We start from the raw sequence: 14,936 nt of genomic DNA on the forward strand, positions 1-14,936 counted from the left end.
TCATCCGACATTTATGTCTGCTACATATGTTCCCCTTTACACCATGCCAGAACTATGACAGAAGGAAAGGGCAGGGAAGGGGTGGGGGAAGGGAAAAAAAATGTCAGTAAAGTTTCTGTTCTGGAGAGAAAACAGGACTCTATCAAAATATTAGCAGAGCACCAGCTGGTGCCGATTAGCATAGCTCGCTCTGGGTGAGAGTTTTCCATTTACCTTGTGCTGTTTTTCTTTCTCTGGGGTGCACATGGCCTTTCCCAAAGTGTGAAGATTCTGGCCACCAGGATTAATCTGCTCTACTCATCCGGCTTGGGCACTGTTTCTGAAGCTCTGCAATGTGCATTCAAAAATGCAATGTCCATTCAAAAGCCTGATTGCTCTGGGGGACTGTATCACATCCATACAGGCTGGTTCAAGCATGTTGGATCACGAGAGATGAAGGGGCATGAGAACTAAAAATGTGTTGTGCAGACGCTCATTAACTAACGAGCGTGGCTGGAGAGCCCGTGTCCCGATAGCCAGCTTGCAAAGGCAGCAGTGCTAGGCTGGGGCTGGCTCCCGGAGCGCTTGAGGGGTCTGGACAAATATGCTCTGCACCTTTGCAAGAGATGCCGCTGCGTCCTGGACTCCAGCCCAGTGCCGGGCTTTTGCGGAGGTGAGGAAAATATTGCTCATTCATAAATGCATGTTTTTAGAGGTATTATTCCTGAATATAAAGTAGAACCAGCTTTTAGAAGCAGAGGATAAAGATTTGGCTGGGAACCTCTGAGCTGGAGGACCAATAACTCGGGAATTGCTCTGAAGTGTTTGATCTGTCTCAGGCCAGCAAATGCTGAGCCAGCGCCTGCTGTTAAGTGGAAGTTATTTTCTGCATCCACCAGAGTCCTATAAAACCATTTCCTCTGGGACCCACAGGGACAGCTAGGGCCGCCCCCCCCAGTATCAATATGTGAGTGCTAGGGGAAGGAGGACGTGCTGTGTGACAGATTTAGGGGTAGCCTTGGGGGTCTATCGCCTCTCTCCAAGCAGCTTTGCCAGAGTGTTGAAGTTGCCTCCTATTCATCTGGAGAAGATTGGCGTGGTGTTTTAACAGGCAGAGCTGGTGCTCATGAAGCCTGGGTCCTACACCCACCTCTGCTGCAGGCTCCTTGTGTCAGCACAAGGAGATGATGTAGTGCTGCAAGGGGGAGAAAGGGCTGTTTTCCCGGGCTGCGAGGGTAGGGGGGTAAAGCTGGTCCCTGCATGCATGGGGGATGTCTTAAATAAGCGGAGGCAGGACCACCTTTGTGTTCGTACGATGCCTGGCATGGAGGACCCTGAGTCCCAGATCTCCAGCTGAAGCCTTGCTGATGAAAGACCTGCACCAAGCCAGGCTTGGGGGCTCTTTCATGACAAGTATTTCTCTGGGGACATCCTCCATGCAAACCTCTTCCAGGGGCCTCCCATGGCTTTCTGTTCCAGGTCTTCCAATGAAATGCTGTCATCTCTGTAGCTGCACCGCTCTTTGTTTTAATCAGCTCATTTTCTGTGTGTGATCAGGGGAACCGACCTCGCACAGATAGTGCAGACCGAGCGTCCTTCAAGGATTTCTGTAGATGCCTTGCCTTTCCAGAGTTGAGCTCCCTGTGCATCCCCGCTCCTTGTGTCATCCCTCCCTCCTCCTCTCACTTGCTTCTTGGAAATCTTCGTCACCTTTTTGAAGCATAACAGTATTTTCTCAGCATCCTCTGGTTCCTCTGAGGATCCCAAGCCTACACTGAAGCATACTCAATCCTGAAAGGTGCAAGCATAAGGGTTCTACTCAGAAAGTCCCACCATCTTCCAGATGATAACCCTGGAGGCCAGCAGGTGGACGTTCATGGTGTACATTTTCTTCAAGAGGCGGGTGCTTTGGCAGTAAGGAGGTGAAGGAGTGATGGGAAAGGTGACAGCTCCACCTGCCAAATGATGCCTTTCAGCTCTTGCCTTTGCCTGAGCCAATTATTTTGTTTGCCCTGGAAGTCCATTTGCAAAGCCTGAAGGAAAGAAAAACAACCTTCTCCCCCTCTCTGCCCCACCACCTGAGTGCTAAAGCAGACCCCGTGAGGTGAAGCACTGGGGGGCGTAAGTGGAAGAAGAGCTGGCAGGAGATCTTGTTCTCCGGTTGTGCCTGGGGGCTTTTCCCGTCGGAGCCCCTGGAAGGCCAGCGGGGAAATGATTCCAATTCCAGGCTTTCCAGCTTCCACGCTCATTTAACCCAAACCATTTCCTACTCTCTGAGAGGGAAGCAGGGATGAGGTTTGCAGATTCGAAGTGGGGGGAGGAACTGAAAATGATATCAGCAGTTTTACAGCCATTTCTTTTCTTGGCAGGACATGAGGGAGAACGTCTCCCCGCCTCTAGGACAGAAGGTGGAGGAATGCAAATGCTGAAACATTTTTCACTTTGCCCTTGTTATCTTTCCTCCCCCAGCAGTTTTATTAGGGTTCATAAATTCACCCTCAGAGCACGTATTCCCCCATGCCTTTTAACCCTCTGTGGCCTCAGAGGTCACTCATCCTGAAAGACTGCTGGCTGTCCAAGAAAAGCCACCTTTCCCCATCAATGCTGACTCTGAAAGGCAAGCAACCACATGGTGTCATCTCCATCTAGAGAGAACAGAAATCAGTGGGAAAAAGCATGTCTGAGGCAAATGTTTAAATCGAGCCATATTTTCCTGGTTGCTTATGTCTCATCTCCTGGTGTGCTCTTCTGCAAACACCTTGCTCAAGCTACGCCCACTAAGCAGAGGCAGCTGGTAGGGAGCCCAGAGGATGCAGTGCATGGCTGTAGTCACCAAACCATTCCCACTGGAGAGTGCTGTTCCATTCGCTGGTGGCAGGGATCGTGCCCTTCAGGTTCAGATCCTCCCTGCGAGGAGGCTAGCTTCCCTTCCTCTGCTTCTAGGCATCAAAACAAGACCCTCGCAACAAAGGCTTGGGCTCCCCTTTCCCACCTCACCTAAACCTGCTGGCTGCAGCACATGCTTTGCTTTAAAACCTCTGCGTGACATGTCAGATCCTCTTCTCAGAAGTGCCACTAGCTCCCAGTGCAACCTTCCGTGGCTAACTTAGCTGGAGCCAGTTTTCAATGAAAAGAAAGGAAAAAAATAAAAATAAAAGGAGCAATAGCTGCCTTGCTGCTGCCTTTGCTCTGATGTATCCATTTACATCTGCAGCACTAGGAGAGAGGGATATCTCTGTGCTTTTCCAGTACTGTGTGCAAGGAGAGCTTGTGGCACAAGTGTAATATAAATAAAAAACCTAATAATGCAGTGAAATGGGCAGGTGAAGATATGACCGAGGAATACGATATTGTCTCAGAAGCGTTTCAGCGCAGTAGCTTCGGCGCTGTGCTCCCCCAGCACGGCAGGAGAGCAGCGGAAAATTCCTCCATCCCAGCACGGCACCACTGCCTGACTCCCTCTTACAATGAGAAGCCAGAGGTAATAGTAACCCTTTTGGCAAGAACAATTTCTTCACAGCAAGCCAAAATATATCCAGTAATACAGAAGGGTCCCATAAAGCGCAGCGTGGTAGGGACCTGTTAAACCAATAACCTCTGCTGGGCTGGTGTGCGGGTTTGCCTAGCAGCCCACAGCTCTTTTGGAGAGGTATTTAATGAGGTATTTTGTAGCTAGTGTTTGCTAAACGATCATCTTCTGGTGTCAAGGTCTCCATTTTCCATGCAAGCTTTGCTAAAACTGCAACAATTTTTTTTTTTTTTTTTTTTTTTTTTGTGCTGACATAATATTTTTGTTGTAGTTCCCAATCCAGAGTTGAGTGTGTTTTCCCGTGCAGGGGGACCATCAGCTTCTCCGTGGAGATGGGGGCCCATGGCATCCCTCGGCACCTGCTGAGCTGTTCGCAGCACGGGGTCACCAACCCTGCTGTCCCTCCAGATATCCTTAGTGGTCCTCGAGAGGATAGCTCAGGTGCGTACCAGCCCTAAACTGCCTGTTTCTGCAAAGGGAACCTTCCCCTCCCTCTTGGTCAGAGTCTGTCTCAGCCTAGAAATGGGGTGGTTTAAATCCAATTCTTGCAATTATAACCCTTTACCTGGCAATCGATTTGGATAGAGGGGTGTCCCCCCCCCGCCCCCCGGCCCAAGAAGACGGCAGGCAATAGGAATCGATGGATTTGGTTTTGGGTTGTTTTGTTTTTTGTTTTTTGTTTTTTTTTTAATGAATTGATGAATTTGATGGTTTGTAGAGCATGAAAAACACACCTGGAAAAAACCTGCTCCCAGTTAGGCTGGTTCAAAGGGGCAGAATTAGTTTATACGTGGAGAAAGCAGAAGCATTCGGAGCATTATTTGCTCGCTGTTTGCTGCAAGGGAGGAGAAAGTCAGAAAAGCGCAGTGGTAAGCTATGTTGCGTTGGAACAAAATATTTACATTTTTTTCCACATTTCCCATAAGGCATTAGCACTTTTCCAAATGTGACATAGGAGAAGCAAATGCTCAGTGGTCTGTGGATCTAATGTTTGCTTAAGTACCATGACATATGTGCATATGTGTGTACACACACACACACACGAGATATTTTAGTTCTACTATTTAAATTAAGGGTGGGATACCCTTCAGCACTGCATTTCTCAGCATATGTGTTCTTATACTCACTTATTCTTTGTTTCTGCCAATGCCTAAATTGGGAATACTAAACAGCCACAAATATGCAGCTAGTGGAGATGCAGGAATTCATTTGGAGGGAGCGAATTTTGATCTCAACTTGATATGTTTACAAGGGAAAGAGTCGCTACAGCTGCAGGAGGGGAGATTTCTGTGGTGGTATCTGTCTGTAATGTGTATCACGGACTTGTTTTCGCAAGTGCCTCGAGGCAAAACTGAAGCTTTTATAACAGAAAACAGCAAGTAGTTTCAGTGCCACGTCAGGGATATATGTGTATGTATGTGTACACATATGCATATATAGGAAACACCTGTTTGCACATTGTTGACGCTGTTTTTAGTTTTTTACACCACTGTGGCTACCATGAAATGCCCAGGAGAAGGTAGGAGGTGGGTACTTGGGAGGAGGCAGCATCCCCAAGGTGCCGTCCCTTGCCCTGCAGGCGAAAGGAAGCCCCTCCAGGGATGGGGAGGTGGCTGAGGGGGGCTTTGACCCGCTGAGCACTCGCTGTGCAGCCCCTCGGCATGTGCGAAGCCTGCCTGTCGTCACCCTGGCCAGTGCCACAATGAGCAACGAGGTGACGGTGGCTTGGAGTGGGGTGGGAGCAGCAAGGGAGGGCTGGAGAATAACAGGCAACCGGGTGGGTGCTGGGGAGCAGAGGAAAGGGAAATTTGACACAAACTCAAGTGTTTTACCTCCTAAATCATCTCAGTGCTCTGCAGCCAAAATCCTGCTCTGGCTTGGTCTTTCTGGAAAGCTGTGCCATCTTTCTTCAGTATCCTGATTGATGACTTTTTGAACCTGGTTATTGGTCACCCCAAGAGATGTTGGGGCTTCCTCCAGCCATAGGTTCCTCAGGAGAATATTGGGGTCAGATTTTCCCACCCACATGCCCCCATCTCAAATAAGGGTTGGGCTTGCGTGGGAGGATCGCTCTCATGCTTCAGCATAACTCCCAAGCAACTCGCTGTTGCTTTCCAGTTTACCTCCATGCAATTGGAAAATGGTTAACCAGGCTTCAGGATAGCTCAGCTACCCTCTGCCAGATCAGCGTGCTCTGGAGATGCAGAACTCACTGCATTTCTGAGCTGGAACCTGCCTGCAAGCTTGCAGGCTGTCTGGGCCACTTCAAGCGTGCAAGGATGCCCAGATGTGCAAGCATGGGGCATCCCCAGGGCTGGGAAGCAGTGGGGGGGGGCATGAGAGGGGGTGGCAGCTGAGCTGTGCCAGGATCTCTGCTGGCAGAACGGGGTTGGATTAAAGAGCTGAGACAGAGTTGATGGAGCTAGGTTTTGGGCAAGTAGGAAGCATGGTCACAGAGGAACTACAGGCAGAACTGGAACTGTTTTGCCTGCTCGAAACCTGCACCAGCACCATCTGTACTAGCAGGCACCTGGGTCACTTGTGCAGCCATCACAGCTGGGCTCGGCATGGCTAGTATTCAAGAAGATCTGCATGAAAAAAGATAGCCCACCTGAGTTTTTATATTTATTCCTGTTGACTTAGAGCACTGAAGTCTTTAGCACTCACCTCTTTAGTCTCAAGTCAGCTGGAAAATATAAGGATGACACAGGAGGCCTTGAATTTGCTGTTTCATAGGAAAACGCACATAAATTCACCCCAACATCTTTTTCACTGGCCAAAAAAAGTGAAAAGTCCATGGGAAAGAAGTTTTTCCTGGAACAAACTGAATGGGAATATTTGCTGTTAAAATGCAGCAATCTGTTTGGAAGTTAAAGGGGCAAAGATGCCTGTGTGAAAAATTTCCTTTTCTGTCATGTTTGCACACCCGCAGCAAACAAAGTCTCTATTCTGGTTCCCACAGTAAAGCCGGAGCAACTAAACCACCAAGACTGCACTTGCCAGCATTTTGCCTACGCCTCGGCAGCTTGCTAGCGCGGGTTACGCTGCCGTTGCCTGTCCCTGTCCATGCAATGTGCCTGAGTGTTTCCTCACCCCAGGCTCCCTCGGCAGGGAGCACGTGGAATGCAGAAACCGGGCAAATACCTGATGCGATTTGTTTCAGTCTCAAACGTCAATTCCCTACCCTACACACACACCCATCCCCATAGGTCTTTAAACACGCCAATTTTTTTCCTTTATCATTTTTGGCTATAAAAGCATCAAACCACGCAATCCTCTCAGCGCTGTTGCCAGCCTGAAGTTGCTGAGTGGGTCTCTCAAGGCAAGCTGAGCTGTGCCGCAAGAGCTTTCTTACATTACCCACCACAACAATAAAACACTGGCAGGGAAGCAGAAAGAAGATATTCACGACTTTTGAACTGGACGTTGACTCTCCAGCTGTAATATTACTTCCTTTGCTCCAGCAATGAGTCCCATTGATAGTATAATTTCATTTCCCTTCTACGGTATCGCATGAAAAAGATTTATTCTTTATATTTTATTGGAGAGAGGGTGGGTTTTGAGGTGTTAGTCAGTCTAAGATGCTATGGGGTGATGCAGCCTATTGACCGTGCAGTGAATTATAACAGAGATACTGCTCTGGGCATGACTCAGCTGCCTTTGAAAGGGAATCCCTTCTCTTTTGGGGATGCCTGGAGGTCAGGCACCCCGCCGGTAGCGAGTGATTCATATGTCGCCGTACTTACACTGCCATATATAGCACATTCCCCTGCCTTTAATGCTATGATGTTCGACCCTCAGTACAGGGAAGAGAAAAGTCCGTGGTGATCAAATGTCCCTGAAGCAGGTGAGATTTATTTGGGGTGGCTAAGGAGTGCTGTCTTCTGCACCTCCAGCTGCCCCCATGGCTGGAGATGGCAACTTGCTGTCCGTCCTGCATCCCACTTTGGCCCAAAGCAATGTGCTGTAAGAGACAAAGTCCCACCCCCCGCAAGACCCATCCCCACACAGCCCTTAGGGCTGAGTCCACAGCAGGTGCCTCCAGCCCCCCTCCTGCTCAGCCGTGCCCACCCAGCAGCTCCCTTCTCGCCCATCACTCTTCCCCCTGCGCATCCTCCCAGCCCTGCCACCCACCTCTTCCAACCGCTGTTCCGCCACCTCTCTCCCTGATTTTCAGCCCAGCTTTAGGTGGATTTCCCTGCCAGCCCTGCAAAGGGAAGCGAGGGAAAGCCTGTGGGCTTGGAGGGGGGCACGGCAGCATGCTCTGCCCCCAGCCCCGTGTGCCTCCCCCCACTTCCCTGGGCAGCCGTTGCGAAAGATCAAAGTGGACGGCAAAAATAGCAAAAGGGGAAGAGCTTGTGGGTTTGACATCTGGAGGCCAGAAGCAGCTCCTGCTTTTGAGTAGGCAAGAGGTGAAGGAGGAAGGGTAAAAGTGGGTTTACGGTCTCTTATTTTTTACTGGGATTAAAAGTTTTTATAAAGTTCTATGGTCTGCTGTTACTTGAGACAGTGGTGTCTGTCTACAGCCTCCGCAAGGCCCCGCTTTCAGAAGTAGGGATGCTAACAGCACTTATAAATAAAGAGGTGGGTATCTTCTGACAGGCAAAATACCGATTTATCTGTGATGCATCATCTGACAGTCTTATTTTTATTCCAAGGGGTGTTAAGAGGCACCTGGGAAATGTCTGTGCTGCTTGGCTGAATAAAACAGGTGCTGTTTCCTTTTGGGACTGGAGGTTTTCAATGATAAGGGCTCGGAAACCATCCCAGACCCAAGGGGATGCCCAAATCAGAGGCCAGTTTTACAAAGCCTTTCACTTCTAGGATGTCTGTCTCTGACCCTTTTGTGAAATCCAACCTCTGGACAACACTGCCAATACGTGTGATTGAGAATCATGGCACCAAATTAGGGTAAGACTTAAAAAATGAGTTTATTTAACTGTGTGGCAGCGTCAAAATGCATCGTAATATTCAACTCAGTCTATAAAGGAAGCTGAGCGGGCAAAGTATTTTATAGAAATCTGTGTGAGTGGCATGAGAACAACTGGAGGCAATATAGCATGACGTTTTGTGGTGAAATCACTTACCACAGAAAAGTGCAATTTGCAGGGGATGATTTGTGTCCAGTGTGATTTTGGCCATGGAGAAAAAAAGTTGGGGTGGTTGGGGGGAGCAGGAAGGTAAGAATGGCAAAGGACAGTTTTGTTTGTTTTTCTTCTAACAGGAGAAATCCATGAAGCAAATGGAAAACTTCATTTTTAATGGGACAAAATGTGTCATCTGATTGCAAGCAGGTTTTGCAAGCAGGTTAGTTTCTTTTTCTTTTTCCTTTTTTTTTTTTTTTTTGTTTTGTTTTTGTTTTCCCCTGTGTCGTCTTAGCTGTTCAGTCTGTTGAAGAGCTGGAGCTGTTGGGAAGTATTTGGCAGCCCATGGCGTGCAGAGCTGTTGGACTCTGGTCTTTTCTAAATTTTACCACCATGATGGCTTGCCCTTGATTGCCTGGATGTAGGGTCAGTGACCATCTCCTACTCCTTGATCTAGTAAATAGCTTTTTTTCCTCTTCCAGTCACTGAACTGGAAATCATCTCTCATTTGCACTGGCTCGATGTGTGTTTCTGGTGGTTTTCCCCACCTCGAAGCAGGATTGCTGCTCCCAGCCACAGCACACGGTAACAGACACGTGGCCCGCGATGATGCAAAACCCTACCAGGTTGCATGTCTAAGTGCTTGCATCGTGCCACTTTCATTAGCACATCTCCTCGTGGTCTTGCGAATTCCACTTGCTCATCACCCCTTGTGTATACCAGGAAATCACAGAATTGGGCAAAGCTTACCAGAAGAAGAAAGGAAGGGGAAAAAAAAAAAGAATGTGCAAGTGTTGGAGGCTGGATTGGGCAGGAACAAGCAAAGGAAGAAATGCAAAAGGTTTTTTTTTTATTTTTTCCCAGTAGTGAAGGCAGACAGGATGATAGCTGCCTTCATGTGAAACTGGAGCTACATCCAGGAATGGTATTTATATGCACGGATGTAGCTTTCAATCAGGATGATGTAAACACTGCTGCAGAATTTTTTGACCAGGCTGTTTGGGAAACGTGATGGATTAAATATGACAAACAAGATTCCTGGACGTTTATTTATCCGCCTTTTCATTTGTGCCAGTTTCATGTTAGGCAAAGCTCTGGCTACCAGACCAATACTAAGCCTCGGGGGCAGGCAAGGCTAGGGGGGGAGTCACAAAGAGAGTGTTTTCCAAGCCCCATCTAATTTAAAGCATCTTTTGCTGAGTGGTGCAGCGAAGAGGATGTGGCTAACACAAATAAAAAAATCATAAAGGGATCAAAGTGTGTGTGCAAATTCATTCCTTGTGGCAGGAGTTCTGCCAGTTTGCTTGCTCGCTTGCTTTCCTAAAAAAAATGTCTCCCCCCCGCCCCAGCCCCCCATGATGGAGTGAGCAAATCACATGTCAGAATCTCTTCTGGATTTCATAAGGGTTTCAGCATTGATGGATGGCCAGGACGACACCAGAGCCTGTACGTTGTGCCTGAGATCTGAGCCGCTTCCCCTCGGTCCCATGGTTGCACATGAAACAGCCGCATGAGCGCGATCTATTTATAAGCGGTTCAAAGACACCACAAATGTGGGTGGATGCTGGCTTGGAGCTCCAGGCCACCAGGAAGCTCTCTAGCACTTGCAGGAACCTGATGTTACCCCAGAGCCCGAGTGCTTCCCGGTGGGGTGAAAGATGAGGAAAGCTAGTCTTAAAAAGGAGGAAAAAAAAAATAATAAAAATCAAACCTTTGGAGCTAGGGTGATTCATATCAGAAGGCATCAGCGGAAGCAAGTTGGGAGATGGAGGATTCTTACTAAGGTACCTAGGTCAAATTGTGTTAAAAGAACTGAGTGGGCAGAACTAACGCTGTGTGGTAAATCTGGTGGCAGAGGTGTCGCTGGTGCTGGAAGACAAACTGGAGATTTATATCAGATAGGAGAAAAACTGCAGGGTTTAGGTTAGAGAACTCTACTGCAATTTGCTGTGCAAGCATCGGAGCCAGAGCTAACCCTGATGATGATGATGGATTTCACAGCATGGTTGCCCACCCACCAGAGCACCTCCATGGGCTATCATGGGGGCAATGCCGAGCGCTGGACGCTCCATCCAGCCTTGTGCTTCAGGTTCTGCTTCACAGTGCATCCTGCTCAGATGACGCCCCAGACTGCATAGGGGTGAGAAGAGCTTTACCACAGGAAGGGACGTGGGACTCCGAAGAGCCCCACTGCAGGTGCCACCCCCGTCTGTGGGCTTGCACTGGCTGTCCTGTTGTCTCCTGACCTCACAATGCCATTACACGCAAGGAGGAGAAGACATTTGCCTTCAAGACAGCCACTGTAGCCATTGAGTCACTGGCTACTGCCTAGTCCCAAGCCAGTTCTCCCAGTTCAACAAACTCATACGGCTGTGGAAACCACACGACACAGCAAGGCCATGGTTGTGTTTCCTACGGGAGCGCTGGCCTGCTAGAATAACATCCGCAGAGAACAAAGGCTAAAAGCCTGGGCAAATCTAACGCCGGAAAAAGAGTCAGTTTAAAACCGAAGGGAACATGCCTCCAAAAATCCTGTGGCATTGCTAATGAAAAATAAACATCCATTTTGCATCTGCAGAGAAAGGAAAAGAAAATGAAGTCAAAGCGCAAGGTCTTGTTCTTATATTCTAGGAATTTTCTCCATTGAAGATTGTCAAATACTGCATGCCAACACTTGGGAGAATGACAACAGGGTCTTTAAGTGCAATGAATCAAAGCACAAGAGTAAATTTTTATGGAACCCAAACTGCTATTCTTAGAAATCATCCAGAATCGAAAAATAAACAGTTCAGCAGGAAAAGAAATGTTCAAACTCGCAGGGGAGATTAACTCTCATCTGAGTGGAAACAAAACCTCAAATGAGCCACATCGTCATTCCCACACTTAGTTAATTGCAGTATTGTTCAAGGGCAGAACCAAGTGGTTGGAAGACTGCAGAATTGGATGTAGTAGATGGTGTCTTAAGAGGAAAAAAAAAGGCATAAATAATAGTTTTTCCCTCATGGCTAGTTCCAGAGATGTTGCTTTACCAAGGTCTAGGATGGGAGTGTAAATGGATGCACGGGGGTGCCTCTGGCAAACGGAGACACCAGAGTAAGTGCAGAAAAATGATGAGCACAACCCGAGATCAGGAACCAAACTGTATATTTGGAGATGACGAAGAGAACAGTTTACAATGTCTTAGGTCAGGAGCATTTCTGAGAGCAGACAAACTCCCTGGCTGAACCGGCAGAGGCACAGAGGGATCTAGCTGTTGATGCGTAACCGATCCAGGCTGCAGGTGAGGTACCTGGACACAGGGAAGCTCTCAGCAGCCCAGCTACGGTTTTGGTGGGTTCTTCAACACAGGCCATCTGAAAATGAAGATTTGACATTTTCTCCCCTAAAACTGGTAAATCACAAGATAAGTTTTAATGCCAGAGCTGCCGAGTGAAAACACACTACCTGTATCTAGCCAAAATAGTTGCTTTTAATGAAGAGCAGATGCCTGTGCGCTTCCACTGCATGAGAAAACATAAAGCAGATTGCCCTCAGCCTTGTAGGGTTTTGGTTCTCAGCTTCCAGCCCTGGTGTTGACGCATGTGGGGCTGAGCATGTTGGAGAGGGGTAGCTGGCTGTCTTAGCTGTGGTGGGATTTGCATTGTACATAGACCATCCTTGGCTTGCTCTTTTCTACCGGAATGAAAACATCTTGGGATGGTCCCACCACCAAAGGGTGGCCTGGGGGGACTGTGTGGATGAGAGGCCTTGTAATGATCTCTGCCATATACGTTTTTGGGGGAGAAAAAGAATATCCATAGGCTGAAGGGTGAAAATGCTCATTAGCAAGTATCACCATGCATTTGCCTCTCTGGAGCTGCTTCAGAATGTGAACGGTCACAGAACAGACTTGCAGTGAAAAATCTTTGTTTCACACAAGATATCCCCAGAGAAAAAAGCAAAAGTCAAACAAATTTGTATTCTTTAAAAATCAAACCAAACAAAGCTTCTTGGATGACTCCATAAACAACAGCATGAAAAAAAAAAAAAAAAAAAAAGCCTGGAAAAACAATTCACACAAAGTAAGCACTAAGGGGCCTCTGTTACTTGCAGGTATATTCCCAGTGATTTCTTTTTAGATCACACAAACACCAACAAAGTCATTAAAAGTCAGTTCTTTCCTTTTATTAGCAATAGGCAGGCTTGATGATTCAAACCACATTCAGTTTTCAGAAGGGAGATTTTGATCAAAGCATTTTTAAAATCAGATGAAAGAAGTATTATAAAAAATGTTCATGCAATATGAGCCAGGAAGTGGAAATGGCTGTCCAGGAGAAGAGCTGGGAATATAGCAGGGAAAAAAAAAAAAAAAAAAAGTATCAAAAGCCCCTAAGCTGGTACTACAAATAAGCACATAAACACAGTTGCAAGTCAAAGGGTTTACAGAGGCTGTGTTTCTTAATTCCTAGAATGAAGAATCCAATTATTACTTCAAAATATGGTTGACTCAGTCGGGTTGTATGAACCTTCAGTGGGAGGGCAGTATTATTATTACTTTGAATCTTTTCAGGCAGGTGACAGCATCCTAAGTATGACAAGAATGGCCAAGTGTGACACAACCAGGTTCTTCCAGACAGGACCTTTCCTTCTCAGATGTGCTCTTACCACTTCTCTAACATGGGTGGTAATTTGTTGGGAAAGCGTTTTTGATGTGAAGGGCTGGTAGAGGTGAGGATATGGTGGAGGTGTGCAAAGTTGGAGGAGAGAGAGTGAAAAGGAGGTCATGGGTAAGGAGAGCAGAGATGTATGGAGACGACCCCAAGGAGGTGCATGCCTTCCTGGTGAGGGACCCTGGAGAAGATCCCAGCAGGCTGGTGGGAACATTCATCCTTATCTGGTGGGTGGCTGTTCTGAAGAGTGCTTTCCTTCAGCATCCAAGGAATGCAATTAAACACAGAAACCTTCGCCCTTGCTTATTTTAATGGCCTTTCACCCTTGTTTTGGCAGCGGGGAAGATGCTGAGTGTATCGTATATCTAAATGTGTCTTGAGTTCCCTCCACCAAACTGCTACAGGGTTTCTATGGGCTCCAGTGTGGACTTATCTGCTCTAGCTTTAAGTGCACTCAGCAGCCGGAAGAAGTCTAGCCATGGAGCTCCACAATGCCTAATTTACTCTGTCAAGAAAGCTTCAGAGACTGCCAAGAACGCGAGAAAACGAGACTGCACTGAGCTCTGGGAGCTGGCATCCCTGAGCTGCCTTGTTTGTGGAGACTCTAGGGACCTGTGCTCGGGTCTATCTGTTGCACCGGCATTTTGAGGGGTGGTGAAACCACAGTATATGGACAGTCATTTCCTGATGGGACATTGGTGTGGGTATCCTTGGTACCAGCCCCCACCAGCCTTTAAGGAGGTTTGGGAGAGCTCCTGATGGTGGAACAGAATTGCCCAGGAGAATACTGCAAAGGTAGGAAGAAAAAGCATGATATTTTGTTCAGAAATATCTCATCTTGTCCCATTAAGAGTTGCTGCAGCTATGGCTTCCACCACAAAAAATTGCTATGCTTGGCCATGTTAAAGTCTTCACCAAAGCCATATGATTTGCATCACCACATCCGTGCATTTAAAGCCACCTGTCATGGAGAAAAGGCTCATATAAGTGATGACGGGCTAGTCCCTGGGACAGCCATTTCCCACTGTAAATGCAGGACAGTGCAAGGCTCAACCACCATGGTGGTTCCCGTGTCCAAGGTCAACTTCTGCACAAATTTCTGTGTTTCTGGACAAATGTGGTGGTGCTTTCCACAGTGCTTCTGGGGCTCTGTGCCATGGTCATGACTACGAAAAACCAACCTTGATTTAGATCTCATGTTAATCACATTCTCTGCGTTACCTTTTTAAATATTTACTGCAGCCTAATTAAAATGAAAATATATTCAGTATACATATGGATGAAAGAATGCTCTTTGGTTTTTAAGTCAATGCTTTATCCTGTGACTTTGTAGTTACCAGCACTTTGAAATATAGGAATGATCTGAATGGGAGGTTTTGACTTGTCCAGAAGTTGTTTAATTTAAAATCAAAGGGGTTTTTTTCTTCTTCTTTTTTTTTTTTTTTTTTGGTTTTAATGTAGGTGATTTTAATCAATGACACAATAATACTCAATATAAAACTACAACCTGGCTTAAAGCTGAAAACCAATCTGTAAGCATTCAGTTTTTGTTACTGAAATGAAAAAAGTGTGGTATTTTATTATTTTTTTTTAATGCAAATGAAAATCTTAGGGAGTGTGTTTGTGGTATGTGCATATTTCTAGTTCATTGAAAAAGTTTTTTCATAGCCCTCAAACCCCTGTTTTAATGCCTTT

At 47.0% G+C, this 14,936-nt stretch overlaps 2 long non-coding RNA genes across 2 annotated transcripts; one reads left to right on the forward strand and one right to left on the reverse strand.

The window, feature by feature from the left end:
• The first annotated feature begins 1,293 nt into the window (after positions 1–1,293).
• On the forward strand, positions 1,294–14,505 carry LOC121093197. Its single transcript, XR_005829526.1, has 4 exons — positions 1,294–3,949; positions 8,333–8,419; positions 8,733–8,815; positions 13,579–14,505. It is a non-coding gene; the product is annotated as an uncharacterized LOC121093197 (long non-coding RNA).
• On the reverse strand, positions 4,239–7,754 carry LOC121093198. Its single transcript, XR_005829527.1, has 3 exons — positions 7,643–7,754; positions 6,176–6,332; positions 4,239–6,096 (listed from the first exon to the last, which is right to left on the reverse strand). It is a non-coding gene; the product is annotated as an uncharacterized LOC121093198 (long non-coding RNA).
• Positions 14,506–14,936: the final 431 nt, after the last annotated feature.

Source organism: Falco naumanni, chromosome 8, assembly GCF_017639655.2.
Source record: "Falco naumanni isolate bFalNau1 chromosome 8, bFalNau1.pat, whole genome shotgun sequence".
NCBI lineage: Eukaryota > Metazoa > Chordata > Aves > Falconiformes > Falconidae > Falco > Falco naumanni.